The following is a 23156-nucleotide window of genomic DNA, read 5'->3' on the forward strand; positions in this document are numbered from 1 at the left end:
CTCTTAAAATCCATATAATGTGGATGCCGTGTCCTTGACTCCAACTCTTACTCTGTAACTCCAATTGGGCCTGGGGGGGATGTAATCCAGAGTTACTCAGAGACCAGTCTAAGGTGGTACAATGAATTTCCAGGAAAGTAGGGGCAGTCAAGAACCCTTTTCTGACCTCCTTGCCAACACTTGGATGCTCTTTTTTGACTTGGTCTTCTCTACTGTGAATCCTATCATAATAGGATGTCCTGGTGGATAACAGGATGACCATGAGCCAACAATGTGCCCTTGTGGCCAAGAAGGCCACTGGTCTCCTGGGATGCATCAAGAAGAGTGGGGCCAGAAGGTCGAGGGAGGTCATCCTCCCCCTCTGCTCTGCCCTGGGGACGCCCCATCTGGAGCACTGGAACCAGTTCTGGGCTCCCCAGTTCCAGAAGGACAGGGAACTGCTGCAGAGGGTACATCAAAGGGCTACAAAGATAATTAGGGACCTAGAACATCTCTCTTATGAGGAAAGGCTGAGGGACTTGGGTCTTTTTAGTCTGGAGAAGAGAAGACTGAGGGGAGAAGAGGATGGGGCCAGTCTTTTTTCAGTGGTGCCCAGTGATAGGACAAGAGGGAACGAGCACAAATGTGTACATAAGAAGTTCCACCTAAACATGGGGAGGAACTTCTTTATTTGAGGGTTGCAGAGCCCTGGAACAGGCTGCCCAGAGAGGGTGTGGAGTCTCTGACTCTGGAGATGTTCATACCCGCCTGGACACTTTCCTGTGCAACCTGCTCTGGGTGGACCTGCTCTGGCAGGGGGTTGCACTGGATGATCTCCAGAGGTCCCTTCCAACCCTGTATCATTTGGTGATAGGCAGGGGAAAAAGAAAAGTGGGGGGAAATCAAAACAATGTAGTAGGTAATTCTGTTGCTGGAAATATGGTGGAAAAAACCTCCTGAGTCAGAAATCATAATTGTGTATTATTTTGTTCACCTAATACACTGATGATGGCAGTATAACAACCAAAATAGAAGTGAGGTTGGTAATTGAGCAGTGTATTCAAATTACTATCAGAAATATGCATCAAAAACCGAATACGAGTATTACAAAAGCAATGTCACTTAAAAGAGAAAGTGTATGGGAGAGGCACGCACACCCAGCCAAGACATTCACTCATTGCATGTTTTAATGTTTGCCAAGTTCAAGAAAGATTGCTTTGCTTCGTAGAATAGGAAAGCCCGAAGCCAGCCAAGTCAAAGCAGTATCATCTGCATTTGCCAATACCATGTACGTTGGGGAATGACTCTGACCTAAATGTAATGACCTGGTTTGAGAACAGACTCAACCACATAAAAAAGTGTTTACTCTATAGACCTAATTTCACACTGTAGAAGACAGAGTTTTTCCACACCTGAAACACGGCGACTCACGTCCTTTAGCCCTCTCTGGGAACTATGTCCACAACACAGAAAAGCATGGAAGCAACATCCCAACTCCATCTTTTTTACTAAATAGTTCAGTACGTAGGCTGCTTTCTTGGGATGTAGGAGAACTGGGTTTGCATCTCCTGCATACGAATGCTCTAGCCACTAAGCTGTTGTCTCTAGAGGAGGGTTCTGGAGTTTTCCTGCCTACGGTGTTCACTTTGCATGGAGTGTAAATAAATACTGGTGAGGAGGAAGTTAATACCATTGAAATCTAGCTGTCGGGGACTGGCAAAGTAGTGCAGGGATCTATGTTTCAGCAGACTGGAACTGAAGTTTCCTCCCCCTTTTTCTGCCTCAGTGAAATTTCCTCCCTGAAACTCCATTACCCGGAGATGTAGGGTAGGGAGATATGTAATGTTTGTAGCTCTTGAGAGGGTTTAGGCACAAGTAAGAAATCTAACTGTCCTGAGTGCTCAGATGCAGCTGGGCACGGTCAGTATTGTTTGGCTCTCCTGGGAGCTCTACTGGAAGATTTAGCCCTTCTTGGCTTTTATTCTCTGGGTTGCTAGGTGGTAAATCAATAAATAAAATGGTGATTTCCCAAAGAACTCCTTGTGTTAATATACTTTGACCATTTTTCTAATGTCTAAAGTCTACCACGCAACTTTCAAGGGCACTTTGGATTAAGATGAGTTCAATGGAACTACCAAATAATGTTTTGGAAAACAGATTAACCTTTGCTATGAGCCATGTCTGTTTTGAGAAATATCATACTCTGATGAGAGATGCAGCACTAAGTTTTCATGTTTAATGCATTTTAACTCTGAGACTCTCCTTATGGCCATGACAGCAAATGGAAAACAGACTATGAACAGCAATAAGCACAGATATGCTGATCTCAGCAGATTGAAAGATATTTGGGAAATAGCATAATGATTGCAGCAGCAGACTCTGCGTTCTTACGGTGTTCTTAAGAAAGCGGGTATCTGGTGAGATACAATGAGATCAGACCTGGTGTATTGTAGCTGATCATCACTCAGGGGGATGAAACAAGGGGAAATTCTGGCTGAGGGTGAAACAATTCACTTTGCAACAATTCACTTTACAGTTATCTCAATTCACTTTACAGTTATCGAACATTGAGATGGGGTTAACTTTTACTCATTGGGCTCAAAACACGTAATTTCTAGCACTGATCTAGTATTTCCCAACATCTTCTATAAGAGAAGACCAGAGGATTTCCCTGGTTTATTTTGAATCTCTAAGAAATCTATTTTTCTGTAACTTCTAGCCTGTGAAACATGGTAAACTGGTGGCTGGGAAGACTTGCAGAAAACCTGCATCAGAGAAAAATATGAGTTGTGGCAGCCCCCTCCATCCTGACTTGTTGTCAGTTAAACTCAAGACCAAACAAAAAGCTTGTGTTTCCTTTACAGAAAGACAAATATTAACATAGCTCAATAAGCTATAATCATTTGTCTCTGCCACCTGTAAAACTCAAGAAAAGTTTCTGGTGTGCACTCTTCTGTGAAAAAACTTTGGGAATGTTTTTTTGGAATCTAGTTTTATAAAGGAACCGATCCTTATGTGGTCATAGCGGGTGTTTTTATGTCTGTTCATGCTCGCCCCAGCTTTTGTATTATGGATGAACAATTGTAAAGGCTAGAACATTCAAAACAATGAAGTTTCCATTCGTGTTGTGACAGCTGGTGGCTATGGATGACTGAAACGTCATTAATACCTCACAAATAGTAGAATACTTGAGTTATCGGTGTTTTACACTAAGAACAAGTTCAAGCAATAACATAACCAAGCTTCTTTTGCTGATCAGTAAGACCTCATCCCAGAATGCAGATATTATGAACTGCAGTTCTGGCCCACAAGAGGGTGAGCAAACGTTGAGTGGATAACAGCATGATAATATAGGCTGCTCCACATCACTAATGCATTATTGTGATCCCTTGGACTTACTGATGCTAATCCAGCCATTACATAAGTACTCTTCTAACATGTAACACACGACAGCTTCTTGCCTTATTCAGCAATAAGGGGTTTAGTGAGGTTTATATTTTCCTCGTTCTGCTGTGGAAGCACAGTCCAGCTTTGTCGTGAACACAAATCTGACCCGTGCTTGAGAAACTGAAGGGTGCAGAGGCTATAGGCACAGCTGAAAAATGTAATTATTGATTAGTTTTCCTTAAATTAGTTCTCATGGCTTTTAAAATGGTTTTTCTTTTGGATTTTTAAGATAGATGCTCTAAAATGGAATCTTTTGCATTGTCATACAGAATGGATGACCCCAATTTAGTTACCTGTCTGATGACCGGTAAATTTGATGGCCACGGTGTGTCATAACTGCCTGTAGAAAAGATGAAACTCTGGGCTTCTCCACTTTGTTTTTCCCTTTTGTGGTGTTTTTGTTTCTTTTTAGCCTGTTCTCTGTGCTGCTTCCGTCGTCTCAGACATGCCTAAGGAACAAAAATTATTATTTGGCTGGAATAAGAGAGATTTTTCTGTGGTGTGCACCTGGATGATATGGTCTCATGTCTGAGTGTTCATAATCCATATTCTTTATGAGGTTCATCACGTGATATGACTAAGCTCACCACTGATGAGAATAATTATCTGACCTGGTAATGCAATAATCTCGGTAAACATAAATAACAAACACCGCAATGGTTTATTGGAGCTTAGTATTGTATTTAAAGATGCCCACTGCTAAACCCCAGAGATTAAATCTATAAAATGAGGGAGCTAATGCTTTCCATGGAGTTTTCTATTCTCTTTGCCTTACTCATAAGGAAAACTCAAATAAACATTGCATGTATTTGTCTTCCAACTCTTCTTGTGCCAAAACACTGCAGAAATGAAATGCTGCCATCAATGCAAGTGGTCTTGCTGTGCAACTGCACAGTGGTCTTGATGGTCAGTGTGACTGCACGGCTATTTGGTGGTTGGTTTTCCTATTTTAATGCTGTCATCATCAGTTTGATCAAGTGGAATGGCCAGAGCCATTAGATTCACCTGCTTCGCGTTCTCCCAAGAAAAAAAGGAATCTCTGGCTAATATCAGCCTCACATAGCAGCCTCTATCCTCCACAAATACTTGGCATAGTGAGATAAAGGGGGAAAAGGGAGCAGTGGCAGAGTGTATACCAGCAAGGCATAAAGCTTGCTGTCAGCGTGGCCTCTAAAGCTGAACTATTGTGTGCCAGAATCTGAAGCGCTGTTTTGCCAACTGTACTAGGTGTAAAGAAAGCTGCTGTTTCTGGCCTCTTAAACCTCCCCCAAGAGCTACTTGACCAGCCCAGATAATGTGACTGGAAATTTAGTGCCAGACAAAACCAGTGTTTGACACCGAGCACACTGAGATTTGCACAGTGTACAAACACATACTTTCTGTATTACTGTGGCTGTGAAACCAGAGCTAAGCTTTAGTGTGCAATTTCTAGAAAAACTATCCTAGAAGTTAAAAAACACTGTTTCCACTAAAAATCAGGAAGATAAAATACTGCTCAACTTAGAAAGCAAGCAAATTCTCATAGCTTGGGTCTTATGGACATATATTTGTATGATGCATAGCTTGTTTAGCATCTGGATCTTGGCTGGGACTCATAGCGCTACCCCCAAATGAAGTGAATAAAAGTAACTATGTTTTTCTCACGGGATCTTTATTTGAATGTAGGCTACAAAGTTTGGCCTTGTACCATTTAGTATTCTAGCTCGTACCATTAGTAGTCTAGCTTGGTCAGAGCCAAGTTTTTTTCTGAAGTTAATGGAAACACTTAAAGTTGATCCAAAGTCTTCAAAAATGCTAATTCCTGCAACCTTCATTTACTTAAAAAAATCTTTCTGCCAAAAATGGTGCTGTCGGATCCAGGTTGCAAGTCTTTTCCAGATCAGAGTTGTTTGCAGAGTGAACAACTATAATGAAGTTGGTGGTAATAGCCCTGTATACCTTCTCAAAAATATAAGCAATAGATTCACAGTCTTGCCCATAAATATTAGAGTTTGCACCTGCTTGAGTGAGTGGATTTACCTGCCAAAGAAACTATCTTAATTTACATACTGGAGACAGATTGTGTAGTGTGCGATCCCTAACAAAAGCCCTTACGCTTCCCTCCTCCCCTTCAGGCTTTTAAATTATTGACAATAAGATAGCAGCTGCAAACAGATACACTTATTTCAGTATAGCAATATCATATTCTAGTATTCTTTCTGGATGTTTCCTTTACTGCTTTAGTTTTCCCATTTCGGTTAGTTTAAAAATCTATTAAAATCTAACAAGTCAATGGACGGACTATATAATAAACAGCTCTGCAGAGTTCTAAATTTACTTTCAGTGACTCTGTATCAAACTGGCCCAATCTGCAAATCAACAGATGATTTAACTGCCATCTTTACAAATTTCATCTTGGCTCTAAAATTCATAATGTGATCTCTCTGCCTCTTACATAATTACCAGTAATAAAGACTAGCATTCAGAATTTAGCTGAGAATTATTCTGATGATGCATGAAGCAGAAGAGGCTCCAGATGCTCTCTTGAATAGCTATCGCTGCTTAGTAAGCAATTAGGAGTAGTCACAGGTTTTTTTACTGTATTTAAACAGCAAGTGGGCTACTGGGGCCTAATCCTTATAAAGGCTTGTAAGTGTTACTGAATTGTAAATAATATTTTAAGGCTAGGAGCAGGAATTCTACGTGTGATAGTGCAGTGAGCAGATACGACTTTAAGGATCCATTTGAAATACGTATATTCAAGTTTTGAACTATTATTAAGCCCTGCATAAAATAAATGTTCTGTTCTGTACAGAACAAAGACAGAAAAGTCACTGTGTGACTTTCTGTTGCTTTTTACAAATGCTACGATATAAGATAATGAAATAAAAATTATGTAATTTAGAAATAGCCATCTCAAAAGGACTATTCTCAGACCAAGTGGATATAACTTTTAACATATGCTGCAGTGGTTTTATCTCTGGCCTACCTGGGACTCTGAATCCATCTTGTATGGCATTTCCCTCACATACTGTGCATTGCTGACGAGCTTCTGTCTTTCTGTGCTTCCTATCTCACACCAGTTGATCGAAGCCTGTACACAAAGAAAGTGTTTTTGTTTTTTTAGAATTGATTCTATTTGAAGGGAAGGCTGTCTTGCCACTAGTGGTAAATTAAAGCTTTGTCTTACTAATTCTAAACCTTGTAGTTGCAAAATTGCCCGCTACCTTAAACAAGCTTGGACTGTTCTTAGCAGGAAATTAGTGGCATCGAGGTGCAGCAGAGTATTAGTTTTGTAGACGGGACACTAGGAGTCAGATCACAGGAAACTTCGGAAACATATTGTCAGAATCCAAAATATACTATGAAAAGAACTAGTGTTCTTTTCTGAGCAGTCCTTAGACCCTGATAATTCATCAAGTCTCTACTAAAATGATAAATTGAAACGTTCTAGGATTAGTGTGCCAGCAAACGTCTTCAGCCTCACTACAGTGACACCAGGAGCAAGGTCAAGTACAGAGCCATAAAGACCACTTGAGGATGGACTGGGCTTCCTTTTGGTAAGCTCGCTTAGACTACCGCATTACAGCTTTATGGGATAATCCCCTTTTTCATCTTTACTCATTTTCACTCTGCTTCTCCTTAGGATGATAAACACGTCCCAGTATTTGTCATTCCAGACTGGATATAAAGATTGTTTTAACAAAATACATTGTTATGCCAACACAATGATTTCTGCAGTTTGGTTTAATTCTAATCATAAATCTTGTCTTAACGTGTCTGACATTACAAGGTACATACAATAACTGGATGACTCAATTATATGCAGAAAAAACCCATGTTCCTGCCTATAGGGAAGGGTGTGGAAGAAGAGGGAGATGGTACCTACCAGACATCTGCCCTATGGTTGTTTGAGCCATAGAGGAATAGTTTGGCAGCTTTGTGGTTTCATATTATGATTTCATCTGTACAAATCAGAGGATTGGTTAATATGCCTGATGTACTTTGGGGATTTTAAAGTTGCTAATACCAAAGCACTCTCTTTCTAACTGAAAAGTCTGGTCGCCTTAGTGCTACCCTACTTTGCCCTCTATTTGGAGCTGCATGTTAAAGAGAGAATCCATCTCTGTCTGCTTAGAAGCTCTCTGCACACCTGTAAATTTATTTGCTGCCATCTTCCCTTCTGAACATATCCAGACGCTTAATCACTTGTATTCAATTAAATTGGAAACAAAGGAGAGGTAATGTGAGAGAAAGGTATAGCAGCGTGATCCAAGGAGCAGTATGCAAATTTTCTGGAGAGAATATTCCAACTGGCCTGTAAAAATAGATGTGTTCCACTCACCAGAGGAGATAATGTAAGCTATATTCACAGAGAAAACAGGGAGATAAATCAGAAGTGCTAAGAGCAAAACTCATAGACTATTGAGCACAATATAGTCTTTAAGAAAGTACCATGACAACATTTTTCTAAAAGAATCAAAGATATCTAAGGAGATGTCAAACCCAAACTTTCTTAGATACATTCTTAGAATATATATTTTGGATTTCAAAAACTGATATCACAAATGATCAAAGGAATCAAGAAAGCTGGTAACAAACTGTTAGTTACCAACCATCTTGAACTCCTTCTCTTGCTGCCTAAACTACGTAGCTTCTGTAAAACAAAAGAGAAATAAAGCTTGTTATAGCCTGTGCAAACAGAAGAGATGAAGTCAACTTGGATATTCTGATATCCAAAAATATTAAATAGACCTGCCAGTAGCTCAAAAGCTTATCAAGAGAGATTGTTAGAGAAAATAAAGCTATTTATTTTCAGAGGGTAAAATACAATTGAAAACAAAGTTGACACCAGATCATTAATTGCGTACCTGCAGCTCCTGCTCTGTGAAAGAGGTGATGTATTCCTGTAAACATTGTCTCTTTCATTGCATCCAGTGATCAAATGCAGTCTGTAAAAGTATTTCAACTACCACAACCTGTGCAAGTTTTGCTGTCAAAATTGCTCATGAAAACCTCATAATGCATTTTCATACTTTTGCTGTTCTCAAGCAATAAACTGCAATGTCACTCGTGTAAAAGGCCAGTATAAGATTGAAAATACGTCAGCTAAGCAGTAGCAGACAAACAAAATACCTCTTTCTCTCTGGCATAAATTGATTGCTTGTTGGCAATCTCAGGAAATGAAAACAAGGATTAAGAGAGATGTAAAGAATGACCTTACGCTTTATTTTTTTATAACACATTGGGAAGATAGCGTGAACAAAATTCCATTGATTCTGATCGTGTCCTACATGTTTAATACCAGAATAAAGATGTGGTGTTTTCTGCAGGATTAATATTTACATACAAAATTTAATGATGACTTTTTAGAATTAGAAAGAGAAACGAAGGACTTGTTTCCATTAAATGAAAATCATGCTGGGTAATTGTGAATGTATGCCATTTAGTAGCTATGATGAAAACACATAACGCTATTTCTGCAGTTCATCAGCTTCCATGTCTGAATGAAAAATGCGGAGTTGTACTCAGTGTAGCTACTGGTGTCCGATGGTATTACCCCGTGTAAAACAGGTTCTCTGAGGGTAGGCCTGGTTCTAAAGGAATAAGGGAAGGGGTGAAGAAGGAAAAGGGAGGGGAAAATAGGAGTTGGAGGCTGAATGGTTATTTAAGAAGAAAGGGCATGAGGCTCTGAAGCCAGAAGCTTTGATTCCCTCCTTAAGACACTCCGTTTACGTAGGCATTTTCAGTGACTTAATATTTTAAGAACTGTGACACACCAACGCTTGAGAATATTTTCCATATCAGATAGCCTATGTCAACCTGCTAAAGTTATTCCCCAAGGGCCAAACTCAGTCTTGTTGCATCACTGAAACTCTGCTGAAGTTAGTCTGTCTGCTGGTATTACTGAAAGGGGAATACAGCTTGGAAAACATAAATGTTTTCCATTTTTTCTTGTTTTGAAGCTGATGCTGAAGACTACCTGGAATTCAAGAACTGTCGGTGTTTAGGCTACATCCCGCAAAATACATTAAAGCATAACTTAATTCTGGTCTTGTTCACGAATTAAAATCAAGTGTTTTGTAAGACTAAGGTCTGTATTTAGGATTTAATAATCTATCATCATAAAAATATATACAAATATCTATTTTAATAGCATAATTTTAGAGACAATACTATGCTTGTAGTGCTGTGTATGAACGTGTTTCCCTCAGTAAGACAGAAATGAGAGCTAGGTCTGTCAGTTGCCTAGGACCTGAAATAACACTTTGTCTCCATATTTTTTCCTTATTTATTCATTGTATTATCTCCCACACGTGCGAAGCCTGCAATCCTGTACGCGTATCAGTGTTGAACATACTGGTATCAAAAAAACCACTCAAAGAACACCAGAAAATACAACAGATGAGAGAACAGATCACATGGGTCATTTTCTCTCCCTCAAACGATTATAAACTCCTAAAGAAAGAGTTTCTTCTCTGCCTACTCCATGTTAAACCAAATGAAAATGCTGTACTGAAAGAAATTAAAATCTTCTCTGGAATACATTGGTCCCTCAAAAAGAGGAGGAGGATGGAAGTTTAGGATTATCCTTGGATATCCAAAAGTGAGTATCAAGAAATTTATCGTTTTTTTCGGCAATGAATTGGTGAGAAGAGCAAGAGGACATTGCATCTGGTTTTCATTCCTTTTCTTAAAGAAGGATGTGGAAACGCTGAAGAGAGTTCAAAGAAGGGCCACAAAAATGATCCAGGTCCTGGAAAACAAGCATTAATGATGTAAGGCTTAAGGAGCTTAACTTATTCAGCTTAATTGAAAAGAAGGTTAAGAGGTGACTTGATCACTGTGTCTATCTACACACACCTTTAACAAGCACCTGATCGTGAATGGCTTTGCAACAATACTGACAAAAGCAGAACAGGATTGACTGCCTGCAAAGTTGGCTGGCAAGTTTTAAAACAACCACAATCACACAATTACCTGGTGATGAGGATAATCGAGCCGTGGAACAGCTTATCAAGTGATAAACTCACAACCACCTGAAATATTCACAGCTAGTTCTATACTTAAAAGATACTATTTCACCCAGCTTCTGGTCTCTGAATGCAAGGAGATTGAGCTGGCTGGTTTTCACAGCCCTTTCTGATCTTAGATCATGGGAATCTATGAGTTCCCCTGTTCACCCCTGTAATTCATGGATGTCAGAGGGACAACGAAATTGCCGGCAGCTGCAATCAATAGGCTTGTAACATTTGCAGCTTTGTATCAACACAATTTAAATCTCCTGTTTCAGGGTATCCTCTGTTCTGCCATGGAACTGAGCAAGATTGACCCTGGCCCTAACCCTTTGGGACATGATTGGCTCAACTTATTCTTAGGACTATTTGCCTTCTTTTTAGCTATCAGAGATTGGCTAAAAAGGCAGGGGGGTGGCCCAGGGTGGGCTGATACAGCACAAGAAATGCCAGACCCGACTCATCTTTTTTGATGTCTGGCTAATCTTCCCACTTCATATAATTAAGGTCAAACTGATTACCCGATTATTTTTCTTCGGGCAGATTATTGTCGGGAAGCTTTGTTTTCCCTCAGGAGCAGGGTCATGGCTGGGAGCATCCGGGTGTTCCCTCCGACGGATGCTGCTTGCGTCGCGGCTCTTCTGTTTTCTAATTTGGGCCCGTGACGCAAATATTCTGAAGGACTGAAACGCTTAATCCTGATGAGATCCATAGCTTAAATAGAGGGCGAGGAGTGAAACGTGGTGTCTTGCGATATACGCACAGGGGAACAAAGAAACTTCTGTTCACCTCAGCTTTACGTAAGTGGGAATAGAGCGGGAGCCACGCTAACCATCACCTGTCCTGCTGCCAAGTTCCTGCAGAGGTTCCTCCACATTAATCACGCTGTTTAATCACGGCCATCTGTTCCAACAGCCAGATATGCGGCAGTCCCTCGGGGAGGGGGGACACACACACCCCACACCCCCCCCCACACACACACCCCCGTACCCGAGGCAGGTGGAGCTCGGCGAGGGGCGAAGCCGGCCCCGGGGCGGGGAAGGTCGGGCAGCACCTGGAGGCGGCGGGGAGGAGGCCGGGGGCCGAGCCGTGGAGGCCATTTGCCGGCGGGCGGGTGAGTGAGGGCCGCGGGCGTCGCCGCGCCCCGGAGAAGGGCTGTCCTCCGCGCTGAGGGAGGCCTCTCCCCGTCAGGCGGGGCTGGGGGGATGGCGGGGCTGGTGGCCGCTCACCTCACGGGACGGTGGCGGAGGTCGGCGGCGGAGGTCGGCGGCTGCTCACCTCACGGGATGGTGGCGGCTCCCTCAGGCGCGGGACGGCGTCCGTCTGTTGCCGCGGCAACCGGGCCCGCGGCCGATCGCCCCCTCCGCCCCTCCCCGCAATGGCCGCTCGGGCAGGGCGGCGCCGGCGTGAGGGGAGAGGGGCGGGGGGCGACGGGGACCGGGGGCTTTTCCTCAGGATCCCGGCACCCGGATTCTCGGCAGCGGGGAGGCCGCGGCCTGTCCCTCCCCCTCAGGCCTGGGAGGGAGGGGGAAGGCGCCTTTGGGGATGCCGGTGCCCCCAGCAAAGCTAGGCCCTGAGACGGTGGCTGCGCCTCTCCCTGGGGGTTCCCAGAGGGTGCCTGGGTCGGTCTTGGGGTGTTTCCAGCCCCTGTGGTGAGCACCCAAGGTTGGGGAGATGGAGGTGACTGGGACGTAACCCCCTCCATCCCTCTGCCAGGGCCCTGGGCCTGCTGCAGCCCTGGGGTGTCCACAGAGGCCCCTGAGGCGCTGGTGGAGGGAAGAGCCAGTCGCTATTATGGGAGCTGCTTTGGTGCAAGACCTTGGTCACGTCTTGTCACGTTTCTGTGAGAAATCTCCCCGTGGATGGTAGATACCTTCACGCTAGAGCGGAGAGGGTACTGTGAGGTTTCTGTTCGCTCTTCAGAGAGCACACATTTGGGATATTTTGTTTGCTTTTAAAGAATGCTTCCAGAAGACTAACCACAGAGTTGCAGTGTTTTTAACCCGAAAAGATGGTGTGATCCAAACATACCTTTTGTTTGCTTTCTGTCTTACCCATTTCAGAGGAAAACGTACTCAGTGCAGCATCAGGCTTGTGAGTCGAAAGCAGGTACGGAATTGCGCATGTTCCTAAACTCAGGTGCATCTTCTTATTTTGCCATATAGAAAGGAGTTTTATTAATATTTAGATAAAGTAAAGCGACACAGCAGCGTAAGTTCTCCAGTTCTCCACTACAAGTCATGGCACACGTAGCAGACATTGGTCTGTGACTCCGTCTGGCACGTACTAAGACTTTGTGGTTTTGTCCTGCTAACAAGGACGAAAAGAACAAAAGGGCAAAGTAGATAATAGCAAATAACAGTTGTATTTAAAGCCTTTACCTTGCCCTTAGTTCACCTCAGCTGTTCTTAATATTGTCAGGTTTCCAGAGCTCAGTGGTATCTCTTAATTTGGAATTTCCTTGTTTGTTGAGGTCAGCCTGTGAGGCTTATTTTAATGATTTTCTTTACTCTTCATGCAATCTCTTATTGCAAACAGGAAAAAAAATAATAATTTTAAAACGTTGAAAAATATTAATTAGGCAGAGAGGGAATATTGCCCAGGAATATTAGGTTTCAGAGTAACAGAGATGTCTTCCCTGTGTCAGCCTAGCTGTGGCTATTTCCTTCACTTACTGCCGTCATTATTGTGGTTGTGGTGCCAGCGCTGCATGGGAATTCGTGAAGTATGCAAAAATAAAGCACTCATTGCCCTGGAGAAGTTAAAGACACAACCTCAGGAGAATCTCCAACTGCTCTGGTGCTATAACCTAAATAAGAGGTGTAACCTTGTTTGGCATTCCCGCCGGTCCCATGTGACATGTAGTAATATGCTTAAGTCCCCAAATACTGTTGTAAATCTGGCTCATAATCTACAGCGCAGGAGCAGCAGGGATCTGGGAGCAACATCTGCTCCGAGCGAGCACATCGACTACCTCTTAATACATCGTGCTGCTGAATAAGGGCCCCGCTCTCTTTTTCCACTGAAATCAAGCTGGTTTTAGCAACAGTTTTGGTCATCACAGACTCAATTCCTTCATGGATGTAGAATTGACCATTTAACTGTTTGGTTGTTTGTTTGTTTGTTTTTTTTTTAATTGAATCTTTAGGTGCATTTTCTCCTTTTCTTTTCTTGACCTTGCCTTCCCCTTTCTGCCTGTATTATTTCAGGAGTGAGTTTTCATTGCTGACTCTCTTGCTAACGTAGCAATTGTGCTGGGCAAATGACAAAGGCGAAGAACTAACAGATGAAAGCCAACTGGTGTTACCCATATGATTTAAAGTTGCTTTTTCTTTATATAAACAACATGCCTGAGGTTGCTGTTTCAGCTTGCTTTATCCCACCCCTGAATCTCTGGATTTACATGTCAGTCTGTGCTCTGCATTGTATCTTTTTCCTTTTTCTTTTGTGTGTGTGTGATTCATTATAGTTTAGCATCATAAAGAGAATCTCTAGTGTGCAACACGTACAAGTCAGAGATACCATTATAAAATTGCTGTCCTGCAGTGCATGTAATCAGGAATATGCCCTGAGAGGAAGCTTTGGCTTCCCTAAGATGCTTTTAGAATTCTTGTGTGGCAAAATATCTCCAGCATGCCCCTGAGTGAGCAGTATCAAATGATTTTCAAAGCCTGGGTTTCTTCTTTGTGCAGTTTTATTTTAGGAATAAACACTGCAAAATCCAGCTCAGGGCTATGAAAACGGGAAGGTCTCAGCCTTACTGGACCCTTTGGCCTGACATGTATTTAAAATGTCGTATCAGGGTAAGGGTGATGAGATTCATGACCTCGTTTGTAAGGGTCTCCTAAACTAACAGGCAGTGCCTCACACACAGTTGCAAATTCTCATTTTAAAGCATTATCAAAGCAGTGTAAAACCTTCTGTAGCAGCAACAAACCTCACCTGACTCACTGAAGAGTCGCATTTGAATTCAGATTATTTCTGAAGTTGCACAGTCTGTTATTTTGTACAAAATTACAGTGTGACCACGACAGGAACTTCAATGAAGCTGAGAACAGTGGTATTTGGGAAAACCAGAATATCATGGTATTTATGCTCATGCTTTTTGCAGGCCTCCACACTGCCTAAGGGGGAATCTTTTAAGAGCTAGATCTTCACATGAAGATCTGGTTTCATTTTCTTTCACCATCTGGGAATTGATATATTCTTAGAGGATCGCAACTTGTTTATCATGTTCTAAAGCTGGATTCTCTTGCACGAAAGCTGAAGTGTAAATATAAATGAGAATAGAGGGAGTTCAGAAACACTGGAGATGAATACAAAATTGAACAGCAGCACTTCATTGCAGGATGGTTTAAAATCAGGTACTGCTGGCTAAAACCAAAACTACATCTTAGCACTTTAATCGTACTGAGCTTAAAATTCAGGAAAAAAGAAAGGAAAGAGGGGCAAGAGTAAGTTGATTTTAAAATGTAATTCATTATAATACAAGGCTATTTATTTCATGTCTATCTCAAGGTAATTAAAGTGAATCAATGTTTGATCCACTGACTGTTATCCCAAGAGTTTTGTTCATTTTGATGAATAAACCAAGAAAATGCCATGTAATTAAAATACGGAAGTAGTTCTGCAGAGGACAAAAGTAGAAGTAGGTTGGAGAAGGGATTCTACACATGACTGGAGGACAGGTCCATCAGTTGCTACTGAATAATACAATGATCCTAATGTAAGATGCAGCTCAGGAAACCTGTGAACTGGTTGTTGCCAGAAGCAAGAATGGCAGATGAGTTGAGAGAATCTTTCTGTGCGCTATAGGATCTCTGCTTTCTGTAGCTTTCGGCAGCTTTTGCTACTGGATATAAACAGGAGAGTGGGCTAGGAGTCTGTGCAGAGGCCCACCGCAAATGCTGAAGTTGTCATAAAGAGCCTTTATTTGTCAGCTCTGTGTCCTTTAACGTGATAAAGATCATTTGACTAAGTTTGAGAATAACTCTAGTATTGCAGGACTTAAGGAATGAATGCTTTTGGGTTTTGCTAGTTAAAGCCAAAAAACTTATAGACTTCAATTTAAATGAGTGACACTTGGCAGGTCTGAATTATGCAGCTGGAGAAGCTCCAACACTGTCGGACTCCAAGATATGGGCCAGTAATTGTCTCCGGTCTGAAACTATTTTTTACCAGGCAAAACACATAATCTAGTGATGTTTGTTAGAAGCTATATTTTACTTTGAAAACCACAACAATCCTTTGTCCTCTGAGGAATGTGGAGTTGCATTTGTGCCCTTTTGATGGGGTTTTCTCTTTTAGCCTTTGTTCTTGGATTTGCTGTGCAGGTTAATGTCTACTTTGTAAGGATGGGTGCGTCGTGGGTTGGCCCCAAGCACCAGACAGCCCAGATTTGTGTAAGCCCTGCAGCAGACGAGGAATCCAGTTCAGACCTTCAGTCTGTCCTTTGGTTAAAGAAAAAATAGCCATGGTCAGTCCTCTGTAAGTAGCTATTATGGCTGGGAAACTGAAATGGAGAACCATGTCTTCTTCTTATACCCTCGCTTGCCCTCCTAGGGGTCAGATGGGAAGCCGAAGTTCTTCAAAGGCCGTTTTATCTCCACCATTTTCTATGGTGAGAATCATCAATGCAAAGAAACCCTGCTGTGTAAGTTGGGACTTTATTGCCTGGTGGATGTAGTGAAACTCCATTATAAATGTTGATGGTGCAAGTCCAAAGTGAACTTTTTTTATTCCCCCCAAGTCCTCATGTTATAAATTACATATTCACAATGTATATTTGAATGGCCTTGTTACCCTGTTCTGATTGCTGGCAGATGCTGTACAGCTAATGGTGTCATTTCTGTTACTACATCAGTTGTTAAGTGGGCCAGAAAACAGCCTTTAAGATTAAAGTTTAATCAATCCAACTATTTTGAGAGCGAGCAAGTATAGACTTTATTCTTCTCGGGAATTACACTCTACTTTTTGAAATCCCTGGCAGAGAGAGAATGTTCTGTCAGAAAATGTCTCCAGTGAGAAATAGCAGGCAAAGAATATTTTCTGTGGGATGGCATGAGCAACCTTGTACTTTAAAGCTTGTATATTAATTGCTTGTTAATGGGCAGCTCTTGGCAGACTTTGTCTTTGGTACGGCCTCAAGAATTTTAATGGAGCATCAGTCAGTCAGTGGAGAAAATATACTTTAAAAACAATAAACAGGATATTCGGTGGTTGTGTCAGTTTGTGACATTGGCTGAATCAGTCATGTTCTAGTTATGGTCAATTATAAACTCTGTGTTAACTTAATTAAGAGCAGAAAGATGCATTACATTCTTCCTACTCCAATGCATTATGTTTTTCTGGATTTTTTTTTTTTCCCCCCTGCCTGACATGTGTTTTCAGAAAGGTTATAAGGAGAGGCAAACAGAAATGTTAAAAGCCCTGTGGGTATTAAGGAGTTCATTTTCTGTGTCTTGTTTATAGGCCTCTGAAAGTGATTCTGGAAATGTTTTCAAGCTCACTGAATGTTTTGTATACAATGTTTTCACAAGCAGAGAGGCTATTACAAGCTTGAGCCTTATAGGTACACCAGTCCATATATGTAAATATGGACAGCGTGTCCTTTTCTTTGGCAAAACCCACACCAGTCTATTTATCCTGTACTCATGGAAAAAAAATGGTGCTGCTGATTGTGCTTCTCTGTTTTGATTCCTATGCTTTCCCTTGTTTTAGTGGTCACTGGTTGAAATTTCCCCAAAGGAAAGGGTTCTTCCCAGAAAAGAAAGGAAAGATAGCTCCAATTAACGACATGCCTTAAACCAACCAAAGGTAATGTGCAAAAAAAATCCAATGGGAAAATAGTAAAGTGCGGGAAAAGCCTTCGGCTCACACTGAGAACGGTCTGTCACTTCAAAAAAAGGAGTCCTCAGCACAGAAAGGCTTTTCTGTACCCAACTGTTCTTTGCTGTGTTGCCTCCTCTCTTCTGTTCTGGCCACCTCGTTTGATAGGAGGAAGGGGAATTCTGAATCGCCACGACCTGAACGAGCTTTAAATTCTATCTGACAAATTGATGCATGTTTTGGCAATGTGATAACTGAAAGGTGAGAGCATAGAGCAAGTTCTCCCTCCCCCTGATCTGGCACGTTCCCGTTCCAGCTGTCTGAGCATCATTCCCACAAAAATGTCAGGAGTAACTCCCCCTGCAGAACAAAGGAGGACTGGTTCTTCATTTTCCTCACCTCTTCTAGCTCTGCACCTCATTACTTCTGTTTCCAAGAAGTAGATGCAGTAATAGTAATTCTATGGGACGTGTGTTGTAACATAGGGATTGGCAAACTTTCCTGGGGGAAAGAAAGGGCTCCAGACTGCCTTTTTATTTATTTTTTTTTTCTGTCCCAAATTAGGTGTTAAATGTGTTGGGAGAAGCTTAGAGACCTCGTCTTTCAGAGAGGGAAGATGGTAGCAGTCACTTAATGGTGGTGCCTTGCTCTTTGTGAAAAGCAGAGTGTCCCTGTCGCTGTTACACATAGAATTTGATGGCAGCCAGAAGCCAGGAGCTATTGCCCCTCACGGACACTTCTCTTAGGGTCCTGGTCCTGCACTGGCTTTACTGTCTGCCACTCAGGGTCTATCTTGTGATGCCTTTTGTGTCAATGTCAACAAGTCCCAATCTGGTTTTCCTCATTAGCACATACTTCCATAGTACCTGATGAGTAGAAAAATATTGCAAAGCCTTTAGAATTGCTGTATATGTAACAAAGTGATACTAGCAAGAAACTGGAGAGTTAAACTACTTAACAGATCCTGCTTTTCACCTTTAAACACACATCTTATTGTATAAACATAAGTATTGTACACACAGCAGGAGCTGCAACCTTAATTCTGCTGGGTCTTTGTCCTTCTGTACATGCTGTTATTGTTGGATTGTGTTTTCCTTAACGCCAGGAGCTCTGCAGGCTTAGCACAGAAACTAGCTCTTGGAAGATCACAATTTAACCAAGGCTTTTATGCAGAGTGGAGATGAGAGAAGGTTAACATCTCCAGGCAGCAAAGATAATGCTGCAGTCAAGGTCTTTATCTGTTGCGGGGCTATCGCTCCCCATGAAGAGGATTTTAGGTACAGCCATCAATTGTGCGTGTATCCCACTCACTCTGGAAGAGGAGCACCGCCAGGTTAGTGAAGGGACCAAATTAGTCATGCTTTTGCACGGGAGGCCTCTGTTAATCGAGTCTGTCTGTGTAGCACACAAGGTTTTATCCAGAACGTGGAAAAATACTTGAAAAAAAAAAAAAAATCCCTTAGCATGTAGCTCTGCAGAATAAATCTACTTGTTGCATTGTATCTGTTAAGGATCTTCCTCTCCATCTAGTTTTAATGCTTGGGAGATGTTCTTACGTAGTGAAGATTATGACAGGTTAAAGAGGCTAAAAGGCTAAATTTTAGCTCGAGCCCAATCCCAACAGCTCCTTCAGAAAGCTGCACAGCGAGGAGACAAAACCACATGGAGAACAGAAGAGTTCGAAATGAATCCTGTATGACTAGATGCATAAATTAACATGTCTGTGCTACTGTTTTTATTTTGAAATACCATTTTTATAGCACAGCTTTAAACTCCAGATTCATTCTCTAGTTCAAAATTAAAAGCAAGCCATCTACCAGCCATGCCAGGGTTCACTTCGCTTGGGCACGTCCTTTGTTTAAAATATCTTGTGTTGCTTTGTTCATCAGGTTCAGATTCTTGATCCATTCCAGCTTCAGTGAGGCGCTATTGAGTGCTCTCTCCCCGTGGATATTCAGAGCTTCTTTAGCTTCTGAAGTCCTGTAAGTCCTATACAGTTCACAGTCCTTCTCTTGCTTGCTCTCTTTCTCCCTCCCTTCTCACTGTTGCTGGTTTTGTGCTTTTTCCTTTGTTCTAAGCCTTTCCATGTGCTTGGAATAGCTGGCCAAGCAGAGTTCACAAAGACACATTTTTTTCTAGAAATGGTGCTTAAGACTCAACTTATTTCTAGCCACTTTCCAGCTCAAAATGCCATACATCATCCTGTGTGTGTTTTGTATTGCTTTGTGTGCTCCTTTGGTGCTGTTAGACTGTAAATTTTTGGAGCTGACTCTTATTTGTACAGTACATTTTACCTAGTGCACATTGCTCTGCTCATCTAAGGCTCTATATAAATAATGAAAACGTACAGGGCTTGCTGGCACAAGTCGGCAGAGCTGCATTTCCTGAGGCTCTGCTTCAGAGCTCTGCTTTGTTTTTGAGTCTGTTGTGCAAGTATTTTACATAAAGCTTCATGTGAGCTTCAGTTCCGAGTCTTGCATGTTACATAAAGTACACACAGACCCATGTTGCACCAGAGGATGCAGAATGCAAAAAAGGCTTAGACAGCTTCCTTTCCACTCCCATCTCTTCCTCAAATGCAGAAATAAAATAGCTGAGAACCCTGCCTAGGGCATGGGAGGGGATATGGTTGTCCTGAAAGCACGCAGAAGGTGTGTCACCAGCCCACAGAAGAGCTGGGTTTGGCTAACAGACAGCCTGTGTGAATGAGCTCTCAAGAAATACCTGCTTAGAGTGACTGTAGTTGTAACTTTAAGACACGAATCAAATTTGGGTTAAAAAAAGAAGCGTGCATTGATGAAGTAACCCATTTGCCATATAGACGGTGTCTTCAGGCCTGGTCAAGAGCAGCAACCCTCCTGGAAGTTTGCCAGGTTGAGTTATTTTTGCATTGTAAAGTGCCTTCAGATAATTTTTCTGAAGGGTGCTATATAAATAAAACAACTGCCTGATTGATTTAAAGTGAATCTCTTGAATTTTGGCTCCCCCTTCCACAAATTACATGTGTCTAAATTTCCCTGCTTCAAAAATTAAACCAGATACATCATGGGTGGAATGAGATTAATTTTATTACACACAATAGTTCATTAGTGAAGTAGGAGCAATTTCATGTATTTATGCATAGCCTGCCCAGAATTTTTTTACTGCAGCTCTTTCAGATGTAAATAAAAATATAATGCTCATTGAATTGCTTATTAGACAGCATATGGTAATAGAAAGTGTTTATGGTGGTGTGCTGTAGGTTATATTTCCAAATTCCTAGGGAACATCAGGCTGAAATCGGCACTGGGGACCAAACCTGTGATGGAGGGGCGATGTTTTGGCCAGCAGCGTGGGCTGAGCAGAGAAACGACAGAGGCAAAGGGTTGGATCGTGGTATCCCAGATCCAGGCTCCGCAGCATGATGACCAATGGCTCGCACTTGCTCCTGTGCAAAGCAGAAGCCTGAGCTCACTCCTGGAAGCCCCAGGAATTCAAAGAGGGGCTGAGCGTTTGCAGCCATTGTTATACATCATAGAATCATAGAATGGTTCAGGTTGGAAGGAACCTTAAAGCCCATCCAGTGCCACCCCCTGCCCTGGGCAGGGACACCTCCCACCACACCAGGTCGCTCCAAGCCCCCTCCAACCTGGCCTTGAACCCCTCCAGGGATGGGGCAGCCACAGCTTCTCTGGGCAACCTGGGCCAGGCTCTCACCACCCTCACAGCAAAGAAGTTCTTCCCCAGATCTCATCTCAGTCTCCCCTCTGTCAGTGTCAAACCCTTCCCCCTCCTCCTATGGCTCCCCTCCCTGATCCAGAGTCCCTCCCCAGCTTTCCTGGAGCCCTTTTAGGGACTGGAAGGGGCTCTAAGGTCTCCCCAGAGCCTTCTCTTCTCCAGGCTGAACCCCCCCAACTCCCTCAGCCTGTCCTCATAGGTTCTGGTTCTCCAGTTTTCTGATCGTCTTCGAGTCCCGTGAGGATGCCTAGACCCAGAGTGAGAAGTCTTCATCTTTGGTGCTGAGGATGTGGCGTGTGTGACCCAGACCCACAGCAGACCCTGCGCTGGGTGCAGGGCAGAAGGTATTAGTGTTGCATAAATTCAGGTGGAGTGGGAGCCATACGTTTGTGGCTGCTCACCGAAGGTTCTCCCCAGTTAAACTGCACGATGTTTGTGTGCCTGCATCTGTTTTTGTCGAGTAGGTACCATATGTGAATATGCTTTTTTTTTTTTTTTTTTTCTTTTGATGCCACAGTATCTTTGTAGCCTGGTTTATTCCTACATCCATAAGAGCAGCTGGCAGCTGGATGAGACTAGCAGACCTGTTAATGTCAGTCCTGAGTCAGTCAGCAGGATCAATGTTTTGAGGCAGCTCTTTCTCCCAAGTGGCTGATCACAGGAGCTGCACAGACATTTCTGCTTCTGGAACCGAATTCTTTTTCATTATGCGGTAACATCATGTTGCAACACAATTAGAGGAGCTATTCCTAATCCTGCCTGCCTTTGCTATTATTTTCAGATTGTTATCTACTTGGTAATAAATACGTGTCCTCTTGAAAGACACACAATTTCATCGTCACCATTTGTATATTTTCGGTTGATTTCAGCATAAACCTGTGCAACTTTGGTTTAGTGCAGTTCTCATTCTTTTCTGCTCGGAACTGTTGAGACTATGCAAGGTGACCTTCTGATATGAAGCACTCTGCTGAGGCCACCAAACTCACCTCACGTTGGGCCACAGAAGAAATTAATCGGTATGTTCAGCTGCCGTTACTGGTCCTGCAAAGCCCTTTGGACTCACTTGAGCACTTTTATAGAGCCTTTATAAATGTGGTTATTTCCCTTAAAAAAAGATTTGTGTATTTTTACTTAAGGAATACAGTGGACATTATCTTCCTAAAAGATACAGCTAGGGAATGGTTAAGCCTTTTAATATCCCTAGGTGGGAATTAGGGAACAAGAATGGATGCTTTGTAAGGAATTACTGGTTATTATTACAGACTTCTGAAAAACAGACGTGAAATTAACAGTTGTGTGTCATTTCATTACTGCTTTGGCAGTCTGCTTTCTTTTTCTTTAAGGGTAAGATGGTTGCTAGGGCTTTGTAGTGAATAACCTTTTTGTGTTCAACTCAAGGCAGAGTATAATTATTTTATAATTTTGGTTCGTGGGGCCGTTTTAGACATTTTCAGGAGAAAAAGAACTCAGCTTCTGTTAACCCCCCCCTCGTACTCAGTTGCCAGTCATTGGCGTGTCACAGCAACAGAAAGAGAAGCTGTGTGTCTGTCCTCATCGTTTGCGCTTGGTATTTGCCCGAGGATCTGGCTACCACCAGTGACATGAATGCGGCCTTGACAGTGTTACAAGCTGGCACTGATTGACTTTGAAAAGTGAAGTTCCCTGTCAAGGTACATGGCTGGTTTAGCGGCGTAATCACTGCGCAGGAGCGAGGTGCTGGACGACAGCTGCTGGAAGTAAAGGCTTTGCGTGTTGGGTTGATGCTGACATGCTGCAAACCCACATAACTCTTCGGCTTCAAGGGGAAAGCTTCTAGGAGTCAACAGACTTACTCTTCCACGTGGTTGTAGTAAACATTCCCCCCATCAGGCTGGTTTTTTTTTTTTAGGACACGGCAGGTTTTTAGTCAGATAGTCTGATACGGCTGTGTTACAGCTGTGTGCGGTGGGGCAGTGAGATGGCGTAAGGGTAAGATCTATCAGATCAAAAGTGGGTGTTTCGAACATGAGTATCTCCATCTGAAACACTTCTCCTGGGTCACTCAGCAAGAGGGTACTGGAGAGTGAGTTCATGCTCAATCTCCCAAAGGTGTGATTTGCCCCACCTGCAGCTCAGCCCTGCTTGGGCAGCTAGGTCATGCTTTGAACTCCAGACTGGGTGGGCTGGAACGGCAGCAGACGCCTTGGTGGG

The sequence above is a fragment of the Numenius arquata genome, chromosome 23, assembly GCF_964106895.1.
Source record: "Numenius arquata chromosome 23, bNumArq3.hap1.1, whole genome shotgun sequence".
NCBI lineage: Eukaryota > Metazoa > Chordata > Aves > Charadriiformes > Scolopacidae > Numenius > Numenius arquata.